This window comes from Nicotiana sylvestris, chromosome 3 (assembly GCF_000393655.2).
Source record: "Nicotiana sylvestris chromosome 3, ASM39365v2, whole genome shotgun sequence".
NCBI lineage: Eukaryota > Viridiplantae > Streptophyta > Magnoliopsida > Solanales > Solanaceae > Nicotiana > Nicotiana sylvestris.
The window spans coordinates 176359783-176371922 of NC_091059.1; the positions used below are offsets into that span (position 1 = coordinate 176359783).

The 12140-nt window shown below is 33.7% G+C and overlaps 1 long non-coding RNA gene across 3 annotated transcripts; it reads right to left on the reverse strand.

Moving 5' to 3' along the window:
• Positions 1-4993: 4993 nt before the first annotated feature.
• Positions 4994-6422, reverse strand: LOC104223557 (uncharacterized). Of its 3 annotated transcripts, none has more exons than XR_710139.2 (2): positions 6284-6422; positions 4994-5916 (listed from the first exon to the last, which is right to left on the reverse strand). It is a non-coding gene; the product is annotated as an uncharacterized lncRNA (long non-coding RNA). The 3 variants fall into 3 exon arrangements; XR_710138.2 differs by having other exon boundaries at positions 6246-6422; XR_710137.2 differs by lacking the exon at positions 6284-6422 and adding an exon at positions 6002-6209.
• Between the last annotated feature and the right edge of the window lie 5718 nt (positions 6423-12140).

Below are 12140 nucleotides of genomic sequence, written 5' to 3' on the forward strand. Positions count from 1 at the left end.
AAGCCTTAATTACCGCTTTACCTCTTGTTTCCACCACCAACTCGCTTGTATCTAGCCACAATTTGCTTAACGATATCAATAAATGTTAAATGAATCAATTCTAATGCATGAAAATAGGTTTTATAAAGATTTTCCCAAAAAGTAAAAAATCGACCCGGACCCGCTTGGTCCAAACCCGAAATTCGGACCAAAACCCGATTACTCATTCCCCCACGAGCTCAAATATGTAATTTGTTTTGAAATCAGACCTCAAATCGAGGTCCAAATCCTCATTTTTGTGAAAACCAAGGTTCTACCCAAAACACCCAATTTTCCCCATGAAAATAATTGATTTGAAGTTGAAATCATGTTAAAAGATGTTAATGATTGAAGAAAACTAGTTAAAAATGATTTACAATTGATTTGGAGAAGAAAGGTTATTTGAAAAATCGCCTCTTATGTTTTTGGGGTTTTGAAAAGTGAAAAATAACCGAAAAGTCCGTTTAAATATACTCCTTTCAGACCCTCTCCGCGGACCGCATAAAAAAGACTGCGGCCGCAGAGTTTCCACTGCGGACCGCGAGACCTGGCTTCAGAGACTTGCAACTTCTATGAATCTGCAACTTTTTCCTAAGTTCAAAACTTGCCGAAACACATCCGAAACACACTCGAGCCCTCGGGGCTCCTAACCAAACACACGTACTAACTCAACAACATCATACGAACTTATCCGTGCGATCAAATCGCCAAAATAACCTCAATAACAATGAATCAAACCTCAAAATCAAGAACTTTTTCTCAAACTTCATCAAGTATCAAATTTAGCAATTTAGGTCCGAATTACGTCAAACGACGTCCGTTTTCGACCAAACTTTACAGAAATGACTTAAACCATATATAAGACCTGTACCGGACGCCGAAACCAAAATACGGGCCCGATACCATCTCTTTCTAATCAAACTTCATTTCAAATTTCCTTAAAAATTTTCAGAAAACAACTTCCTTTAAAAATTCATTTCTCGGGCTCGGGAACTCGGAATTCGATTTCGGGCATACGCCCAAATCCCATATTTTCCTACGGACCCTCTAGGATGGTCAAATCACGGATCCGGGTCCGTTTACCCAAAATGTTGACCGAAGTCAAATTTATTCATTTTATAGTCAAAACTTATCATTTTTCACAAAATTTCATATTTAATCTTTCCAGCTACGCTCCCGGACTACGCACGCAAATCGAAGTGACACTAAATGAGATTTTCAAGGTCTTAGAATACGGAAGTTTCGTTTTAAAATAAGTGATGACCTTTTGGGTCATCACATCTACATTCCCTTGAGATATGTTATGGCATGAAAAGTTAATTATTAATAGGACAAAATTTTAATAAAAGTTTTAGTAAACAAAACAATTATGTAAATGATTTGACAGTTCGGACAAAAACTTCAGCTCTAGAGCTGAAGTTCGCCAGTTACAAAACAAAAACACAAAAATAAAAACTTCAGCTCTAGAGCTTAAGTTCGCCAGTTACAAAACAAAAACTTCAGCTCTTGAGCTGAACTTCAGGCCTAGCTACTAGAATGCTGAAGTTTTGCATGATTGTCTTTGCTACTTCAGCCCCGTATGCTAAAGTTATGCAAAAAAGTGGGTGCGCTTGTAATTTTTTTTGCAAAGCGGGCACAAGTTAAAACGTGACACAAAAAGCGGGTATAGATGCAAATCCTCCCACTAATTAATCTACGTGGTTGAGATTTCATCGAATTACACTCTAAAATTTACAAAATCAACATATTAGAATATCCAACTTTGGTTGAATGAGATCAACCATACAAAACATTAGAAACTGCCACATTCAAGAACACCTAAATGTTTGCTAACTAACCAACCAAAGAATTTCTTTTCACTTCAAGTCTTTATACAAACATCAAACTCCAGCTAAAGTATCTTCAAACAAATCAAATATTGAAAGGGGTTGCATGATATATAAAATGTACAAACTGTGGCTCTCTAGATACGTATATCGTATGAGAAATATGAGATAAACCAACGAGGAAATAAGAAAAACAGGAAAAAGGAACTTTCAAACTATTACTCCCGTTGTTTACTTTTACTTGTAGTATTCTAAAAATAGATTTTCACTTTTACTTGTCACTTTTAGCATATTAAGAGAAGACAATTTCTTTTTTCTAGTTATACCTATAGTATTAATTATTCATTTCAAATTATTTTCTCAAATCCATTAAAAATATGTATCAATTAATATGAGTATCATAGTAAATTATGTACTTCATTTATTATCTTTTAAGGGGATGTGCAAAGTCCATAGTGAACAAGTAAAAGTAAACGGAGGGAGTATTTTGTACCTCTTGAATTTAATTTCTGTGAATTGTACTTCCAAACGGCTCCATGAATGTGATTCTTGCTGGAATTTACGTGTGCGCGTCATTCACAAGTCCTGATTTACATGGTATTCAAAATTAATGAAACAAACTTTTTAATCAGGGGAGAGCAGAATTCATTTTCATTGATCTCATTCGATCTAGCTTTATTTTCTAGTTTCATTGTATGTTTTCTAGGACAAAGCTCATAAGAATAAGAGGCCTCTACTACATGAAACTGTTAGAAAACATGGGAATTGTAAAAGCTAACTCTTAAATGGTCATACATGTATGAAAAATTAAAAGAAATTAATACATGATAAATGAAAAGGCATTACAATCATTAAATCAAATACATAAATTATGTCTTCTCATCACCTAGACGTTTATTGTGGTCCAATTTTATTATTTGTTGGAAGATAATTTACTTTTTAGTCCAAGGATATTAAAGTGAGATTTACGCTTTCAAGGTTAATACATAAGAGGATTTCAAATCGAATCGGAAAACCGCACTAAATCGAAAAATCAAACCAAACCGATTAAAAGACCCGACTAGGTTTGGTTTGACTTGGTTTGGTATTGAGTAAAAAAACCCGAACCAAACCGACATATAAATATATAAATTTTATTTATATTTTTAAGACTTTATAGTGATTTTTCTTTAGAAAATGTAGAAATATTTGGGATCCTCTCATGTATTAACCTTGAAAGCGTAAAATCACAAAAAATTATTGTTAGACGACTAAGAAAATAACTATCATGTATTACTAAAAAAATTCTCCTATTAGAATATTCTAATAGATCATATGTTTGTCAATTTTTTCCATATTTACTAAACATATATTCACTTATCAAAGCTTTATCTATAATTTTAACAAAGTAAGATTGAAATAATATTCATGTAACAAAAAACCCCGAAAACCCGAAAAACCCGACAAAACCAGACCAATCCAAACCGATATAGTTGGTTTGGTTTGGTTTTGATAAAAACCGAACCAAGTTGGTCCATATACACCCCTAGGTAAAATAGTTATTTGATTTTTGTTGGGTATTTTGGTAATTCAACTTTTGCATTAGGAACTTCCTACTTTTAGTATAGTATGACATGATATGATATGATGATTATCAAATATATGTGCAAAAAATGGGTGCTTCTCTGCAAAGGCGGATCCAGGATTTAGATTATGTGGGTTCAACTTTTAAAGCTTTTAGCATTGAAGCCATTGTATTTTTAAAGTTACGGGTTCAAACCTACCATTTGTTGCAATTTTAATGAATCTATATATATATATATATATATATATATATATATATATATATATATCTATAAAAGTGGGCAATAAGAAAGTGAGGTGGCACCTCTCTTAGGCCAAGAAACATATTTATCTTTTTTTTCCCTTTTTTTGGGATTTTTCATCATTCTTTCAATTTATTTTATAATAAAATTAAAAAATTTATTTTCATAACTCACAACTCTTTATCGTCATAACCTATACTTTTAATAGTCTCAATAACTCCAATCCCTTTCATATTCATAACCTCCAAAAATTTAATGTGTAAGTTTATAATAACATATCTCATTTTTTTAATCTTCCCCTTTATTTCTCTCATTTTCATAACTCATACTACCTTAACGTCTACTTTTAATAATATCCATAATTCTCATTTTTTTCATATTCATAACCGCTAAATATTTAATTTAAAAATTAAAATGCCTTATGGTATTCATCTATTTTTCCTATATAAATTCATAACTTTGTTTCATGAGACCCCTACCCAAGACTACCCTTTCTATTCTTTACCTGAAATAGCAATGTTATCATATTTACTGTAACATTCGATTCATATTTTAGTTTGGCTTGAAGAAGAAGGCTCTTGAATAATGATCGATATTGTGGGAGGGAGTGTCGACAAGAACACGAAAAATTATACGCTGATTTTGCATTTCTATTTTCTTAAGATTAAAGTCTCATGTTGTATCTTTTTCTTCTCTATTTACTTTCTCATGTGTTCTCTTTCGCTTTATTTTATATGAACTTTTGTTTGTCGCAAGTTTGTATTTTCGTTTAGACTCAAATTAATTACTTATGAGTTAAACTTTGTTTAAATTCTGCTAACTACTAACCAATAACAACTCATTATGTAAAAGGGATAAATTTTAAACGTTCAAATACGCCATTCATTGGATATTTTGACAACACTTCTTATTTCTTTTAGCGAGTAAAAAGTGTTATAGCTAAAAGTCACAGAGCAGACACAGGTTCTTCTTTGCCGAGCCATCGGCATGTGTTGTTTCTTGTAAAATAGAAATTATTTTCTACTTCATTTCTACTTGTGATTTTTATAAAGTAAGTAGTTATTTTATTCGTATGATTGGAACATGTATTATACGTACGACAAAATTTAAATTATTTGGTTTAATTTATAACTTTTGATTCTTTTGAAGTATTGTAATAATTATCTTTCTTTTTGCAAATTATGTTTTGATCTCTTCTTTGAATTGCCTATAATTTGTAAACCAAAAAAAAAACTTTTTCATTTTGCTGAGAGGATAAAAATAATTGAGCAAGTATTCTGAAGTGACGTATTCCGTTCTCCTTGGAATGGAGAATATGAGAGGGAAACTAATGAATAGAAAAGAAAAGACAAAGATGAAGGCTAAAAATGGCATAACAAGAAGGAATAGAAAAAAGAATAATCAAATGATTCAAGACTTGAACTGAAAGAGACTCTACAAACAAAGCTTTCCGACTCAGCCTTGAGAAGCTTGTATCCTTTGGATTCTTGAAACCTAATAAGCCAGAACAGCTCTCTTTCAGGATCAGTCTCGTCCCTAAATGTAGTAGTCAATCAGCAGGACATTCAAAGAAGCTATGCACCTTCACTGCATGTTAATGAAAGAAAGCCCTTTCATCCTAATCTCATCTACTGAAAAGGGGGCCGGGCGTAGCACGACGTTACAATTTTCACATATTTTTTTTGTTTTATTTTATTTTCTTTTCATTAGTAGTTGCTTTACTTTTATTTCATATTTCTGTTATTTGAATATGAGAAATTTTAGCAAAGTCGATGTTTTACTATCTAATGAAAAAATAATCGATTTACATGCCTCTAACATATAATTGTACTTAAAAAGTCATGTATCAACCTCTCACTTTCTCTTCATTTATTATAATATATGTAAGTGAAATTTTGTTCTTAAAAACTCTTTCTCTTCTCTTTTCTTTTAAAAACAAAATCAGGAAAAAATGCAGTAACCTAAAATCTAATTCTAATTAAAATGCTAAGTATATGATTTATCAATATGTAGAATTATCTTTTACATCCATATTAATTTAAAAAATTATCTTTCTCATTTCTTATATGTCGTTATTTTTCTTTCTTTCCTTTTTTTTTTTTTTTAATTTAGTGATAGTTTTTTTAACCGCAACAAAAATATTGGGTTCAGATGAACCCGACAGACATACTCTACCTCCGCATCTGCTTCTCTGTGTGTAATTTCTTTAAGTTTATTTCCTTTGCTTTTCCTTATTTCTATCATGCCCACTCTCTCTCATCTTTTTCCTGCAAACGAAAATTGTGAAAAGCCATTTAGATCAGAGAAGCTTAAGATAAGCAGTGAAAAATCTCAAAAAAATTAGGACTTCACATTAGATATTTTGCACCAAGAGTAAAGAGGCCGGTTTGTACTAATCATATCAGTTCGGATTTCTTGATTATATATGTCATTTTACTAATTTTCCTTAATTTAATTGCCTTTGTTGAGTATTACTTCTATAAGGTTGAATTGAAAAAGGAAAAAGAAAAAAAAATACAACACAACACAAAACAAAAGAAAGAAGAGAGTTGATGTGACAAAGCATAAGAGGAAACTAAAGAATGAATGACTAAACCTTAGGAAACGCATGGACAATACAAATGCTACAAATACCGTGTGAATGCGTCATTTGAGGCAGTGTCTGACCCGTGACTCACTCTTTGCTTCATAATTTTCTGATTGTTGTTTCTGCTCTTTGGCCTCATTTACCAAACAAAATTTCCTACTACTTTTTTCCTTCAACCCCCAATTTTCGGCGAGTTCCTCTCTTTCTATTTCTGCGGTACCAAAAGCAACAGTTGGCAATTTGTACTGAGCAAAGAATGTATTGCCACGTGGGGCACCTAAAACTGTTTGGGGAGCAAAGCCATGTCATCCTAGCACTGTGATACCCACACCACATCAGCCTCAATTTTACGTACCAATGCTTCCTTGGCTTTATTCTCTTTTGTGTGGGCTAAGGTAAGGGGACTTTAAAATGTGCAGAACATTAGTTATTACTGAATGTGCATGGCTTGTTATTTTCGTTAGGGGTTTAGCTTGCATTTGGACATAGATTTAGTTGAAACTTGGAAAAAAAGTTTTTGAGTTGTATTCGAAAATAAATTTTGGAAGTTGATATTGTGTTTGGACATGCATTTTATTTGAAAAAACTTGAAGATTTAGAGTGGAAGAAAAAATTCGCCCAAAAAATGCTATAACCCAAATTTTGGGAACTTGTAAAAATATTTCAAAAACTGATCATATTTTATGAACAAACAGTGTTTTCAAAAAATTTTAAAATTTTTTTTGCCAAATTTATGACCAAACAAGTAAGCTCATTAAGAATGTATGTTTTTCTTATTAAAAGGTTAGACATTTTCAAAACTCGAATTCGAAACTTCTCAAATAATGGAAGAATTCTAACGATTTCACCGCACCTTTGCTGGTATAGTTACTCTACATATACTAACTAACTGCTTTCCATTGTTCAAAAGTTGATGGTCTGATGTTACAACTCCCAAATGTACTCGGAGATTCGAGGATTCAGAATTCAAAATTTATGGATGTCTAACGGGCCGAGTCAGCCCGTTTTCGGATCGGTCCAATCCGGTTAAAACCGGAACTGGCCAGGACCGATACAAGGGGGCCAGGTGAGGCTGGATTAAAGGGGTAGGGGCCCGGACCGACCCAGATCGGTTAACGGGTAATTTTTTTTTTTTTTTGAAATTGTTGATTGAGCAACCCATGTTAACCGTTGGCAACGGTCGCCTGCCAAGGAGTCGTTGCCCAACGACTGATTTGCACAATTAGCCCTTTTTGGGCCTTTTTTTTTTTTAAAAATTAACACTTTTGTAATTACAAATTTAATCCTTTGAAAAACTATAAATACACCCCCCTTTCGTTTCTTCACTCATCTCTTATTTCTCAAACTCAAATTCTCAATTCAAGTTAAATCATGCCTCGTACTTCTAGAGTGCACTCATATGTTTGGGAACACTTTAAGGTGGTAGTAGAAAATGAAGTAGTTCAGAAAGTAAAGTGCAAGAACTGTGGTCGAGTCTTAAATCTTCGTCCAAAGTGTGGCACAGGCAGTTTAAGGAGGCTTATGAAGAGTTATCTTGAGCGTCCTACGGAAATTCGTATTTAAGTTGATTTGGACAACTTGTGTTATTTTAAAATTATTAGACGTATTTATGCTTAATGTTTTAGTTTGTTAGATTAATTTGAAGTATTATTATGCATGAAAATTTAGTTTTAATCTTTTTTTTGTTAATTTACTTGTTAAATGCAAACTTCAGTTTTGTAATTTTGAAATAAATGTAGCCCTTGCAATTTATAAGTGCAATTTTTTCCCATCTTCATTGTATTCTTTATATTTTTACTTTATATTAATATAACTTACAATAGTTATACAAAATACAAAAAAGAAATAAAAAATTACACTAACCCGGCCTGGACCAATTTATTTTTTACCCGGATGAATCCGAACCCGTTAAATCCGGTAAGCCCCAACCCATAACCGGCCCGGATCCCAACCCGTACGGTTCCTAAATTATCCTACCCAGTCCGGCCTAGCTCACCCGTTAGACACCGTATTTCAAATCTTATGATGCTGACTTTGCTATAACTATGTTGAATTTCCACCTCAACCAATTAATACAAAGTCGTCTTCTCTTTCGTAGTAACGGTTTAAATTTTTTTATAAATCAACAAATAACTTAATTCAAGGAGCTCAATCATTAGTTCTTCAGGGCTTGCCCCCCTGCTTTCAGAACCAACCACATGACTTTACTTCTGAGCAAATGCCTGAACTGAGCGCTTGCAAGCCAATAATTGCATAATCTTTATTTACTTTTAGCTACTATTTAGGTATGGAGATCGTAAATAGAGATGGCAGACTGATAAGTTATGTGTATTTTGTTTTGATGATTTGACAAACTTCATGAGAGAACCAGATAAGGAACCTAAAACAATTAGTTACTTTGTGTTTAGAGTAACTAGCTAGTCAGATTTCTGGTTCAACTCTTAATGAAATCATTTAAGGGAACAACAGAGAGAACAGATAGGGATCGGTTCCTCAGGTCACAGTACACAAATCAACTCTAACAATTGTTAAAGTTATTGCACTGTACACGCAACAGTACAACAACACTGTTGAAGCGTGCAGTGTACTGGACACTCTATTGCATCATCTTTGATGACCTTACCACACATATTATCAAGACGAGGCAAGGGATTTTGTTCTCTAACATTTGCAAATCTAAAATCATATTCTCTCAAGTGCTAGCCACCATCTCTCTCAAGAATAAAGTTGCTGGAACCTCAAGGACCATATCCAGATATTGAAGATATCTTAAGTCCTTAGGTTTGTTGAATCTTTGTTATTTTGCTCTTCATTTGTAATCCTACACTACTTTCAAGAAGTGTCTTTGTAGAACAAATTTAAATCATTGTTTGGTTTAGTTTCTTGGCTAGAGTTAGTCAAATTTTGTTGCTTTGTAATAGAGTTATTGCACAGACCTTGTAATAGATTTATTGTAAGGGGTGAAGGATTAATAGTTTAATTCCTAGATTGCAATATATTGTAATTTGAAATTTGCTCCATTTAGTGGAGTTGAAATCCTACGAGGGTATGTCATGATTTTTAATCCCTTGAGTAAGGAGTTTTTCACGTAAATATCGCGTGTTTTTTATTTATTGCCTATTTAGTATGGGAACAGATAGAGAACCTGGTACCCTATACTGTTTAGTTTTACAGTATCTTGCTTACTGTGGGAACTAATAAAGGACGTAGTTATCTATACATTTTGGTGGACTATTAGTTTCTATCACATACTGATGGATCGAGTCGAGTCGGTCGGATATGGGAGGGTCAAAAATGGATAATGTAAAACAAATAAATTATCCGACTCAGCTAGTATTTAACACGAATAAAAAATGGGTTAACCGTGATAAATCTGACATGACGTATCTCACTCGAAGATTTCAAAGATAATTCGTAGAAATGGTGGGATTCCAAAGAAAGGAAGTTCTAGCAGGAACTTCAAAGGAAATGATTGTTGTCATAAGTGTGGAAAACCTAGACACTTCATTAAAGAATGTCCTCTTTATAAGCAGGATCATTACAAAACCAACACTGAAAAGATGGCTAAGAGGAACCAGATCCCTGATAAAAAGTTCAAAAGAAGAGATGTTGCTAACAATATGGTAAAGCAAGCCCTGGTTGCCTGAGGAGATTCCTCCAGTGAATCTGAAGGTGAAAATGACCAAGGAGATACATCTATGATGGTTGTTGACAATGGATCTTCAAAATATGAGTCAATATTTGCATTCATGGCCAAATCTGATGATGATAATGAGGACAAGGAGGAAGATGAGATTAGTTTTCTTGATGTTCAAAGATATTTAAACACTTACACTAAGAAAAAATTGATGTCCTTAGCAAATGTACTAATTGATGTCTATCATAGCCTCATTAATAAGAAAAATATTTTAATTGAAGAAATGGGTGACATAGAACAAGAGAGGGATGATATGGAAGTTTTCATTGTATGCTTGAATGAACAAGTGAAAGAAGTAAATAGAGAAAATACCTTGTTGAAAACTAAATGAAAAAAATAGACGGACACCCCTAAGGGTAAAGAAGTGGTTAGTGAGGCTTAACTTGAGCTTGAGAGTGATCTTAAGAAAGTTAAAACAAGTCTTGTTGTCGAGCTTGAAAAGGATAGACTTATTGTAGTTAAACTGGTCATTACAATGGCTCTTGTAAAGTTAAAATTCAGTCTTTACAGAAAAATAATTTTTGTTGAAAATAAGCATACTGTTGAGGAGCCCGTTCCTCTAAAAGGAAAATATGTGTTGCCTGCATAGATAAAAAGAAGTTTGATCCGCTCATTCTATCATTGTAAGGGACCCAAGCTGGTTTGGGTTCCTAAGTCTAATCAATGATTCGTGTGCAGGCTGTAGTGAGAGGTAGCAGTCAAATAATGGTACATAGATAACGGCTATTCCACGCATATGACTGAAAGAATGGATGATTTCCTCTCACTCTTGGCCTTCCAAGATGGGAGTGTATCATTTGAAAAAGGCAAGAAAGCTATATTTTTGGTGTTGGAAAAATTATCAAAAAACACTCTCCCATGTAATTGAAAATGTGTACTATATGAATGGCTTGAAATATAGCTTGTTGAACGTGTCTCAAATCTGTGATAAGGGAAAATAAAGTGAATTTCTTATTCAAATCTTGCATTGTCACCAATCTCAAAACTGGTGAAGTGGTGGAGATAGCCAAAAGGTTCAAAAACATATATGCTTTAGACTATGATTCACTGAATGGTGGTGATCTTACATGCCTAAGTGTCATTGATGATGATGTTGAGTTATGGAACAGACGACTGGGGCATGCGAGTTTTTATATGATGAACAAGTTGGTTGTGAAGGACCTAGTTCGTGGGTTGAAGAAGTCAACACTGCCTGCTACTTGATTAACAAGTGCATGATCAGGTCCCTACTTGAGAAGCCTCCCTATGAACTACTCAATGGGAGAAAATCCAAGCTGACTTACCTAAAAGCCTTTGGATGCAAACGTTTCATTATCAACAATGGTAAGAAGACTTTGGAAAAATTTGATGTAAAAAGTAATGAGGAAATTTTTCTCGGTTACTTCTCTCAAGCAAGGCATACAAAGTCTACAACAAGAAAACTCAATGTGTAGAAGAAAGTGTGCAGGTGATGTTTGATGAATCTCACGAATCTAGTAGGAAAGGATTGCGTGATAAGGAAGATCAAGATGGAGATTTCTCAAGGTTCCTGGAGAAGCCATAGATATTGCCAATGGAAAGACTGATTTTATTAGTTAAGTCAAGCAATGTGATGAAGAATATGCAGCAAAATCTCCAGCAGAGACAGAGGAACATGGTCCCTCTATCATCTCGACTGAAGCTGAACATAAGGTTGCTGATATTGCATCAGGAACTCCTGATGCAGAATAAAGAAGTGGAAGTCATAATTCTGTTGATGTCAATGATGTTTCAAATATAGAGGAACCTGGTCCTTCGAATTCTAAAGTTTAAGTACTTCAAGGAGCCGCTAAAAAGAATTGAAATAGAGAATGCTAAGACCATTGATACACCCATTGCCACTACTACTCGGATAGACATGGACGAACCTGGTTATCCTGTCAATGAAACTATGTATAGGTGTATCATTGGATCTCTTCTATACTTGACTGGTAACAAACCTGATATTGTTTTTAGTGTTAGGTTGTGTTCTATGTTCCAATCAAGCCGAAAAGAATCTCACACGAAGGTTGTCAAAAGAATTTTGAGGTATCCTAAGGGAACGTAGGACCTGGTCCTCTTCTATCCTTCAGAAAGACAATTTTGACTTGGTTAGATATGCTAATGATGATCATGTTGGATATCTGGTGGATCAAAAGAGCATATCTAGAATGGAACATTTTGTTGGGTCATGCTTGATCTATTAGGGT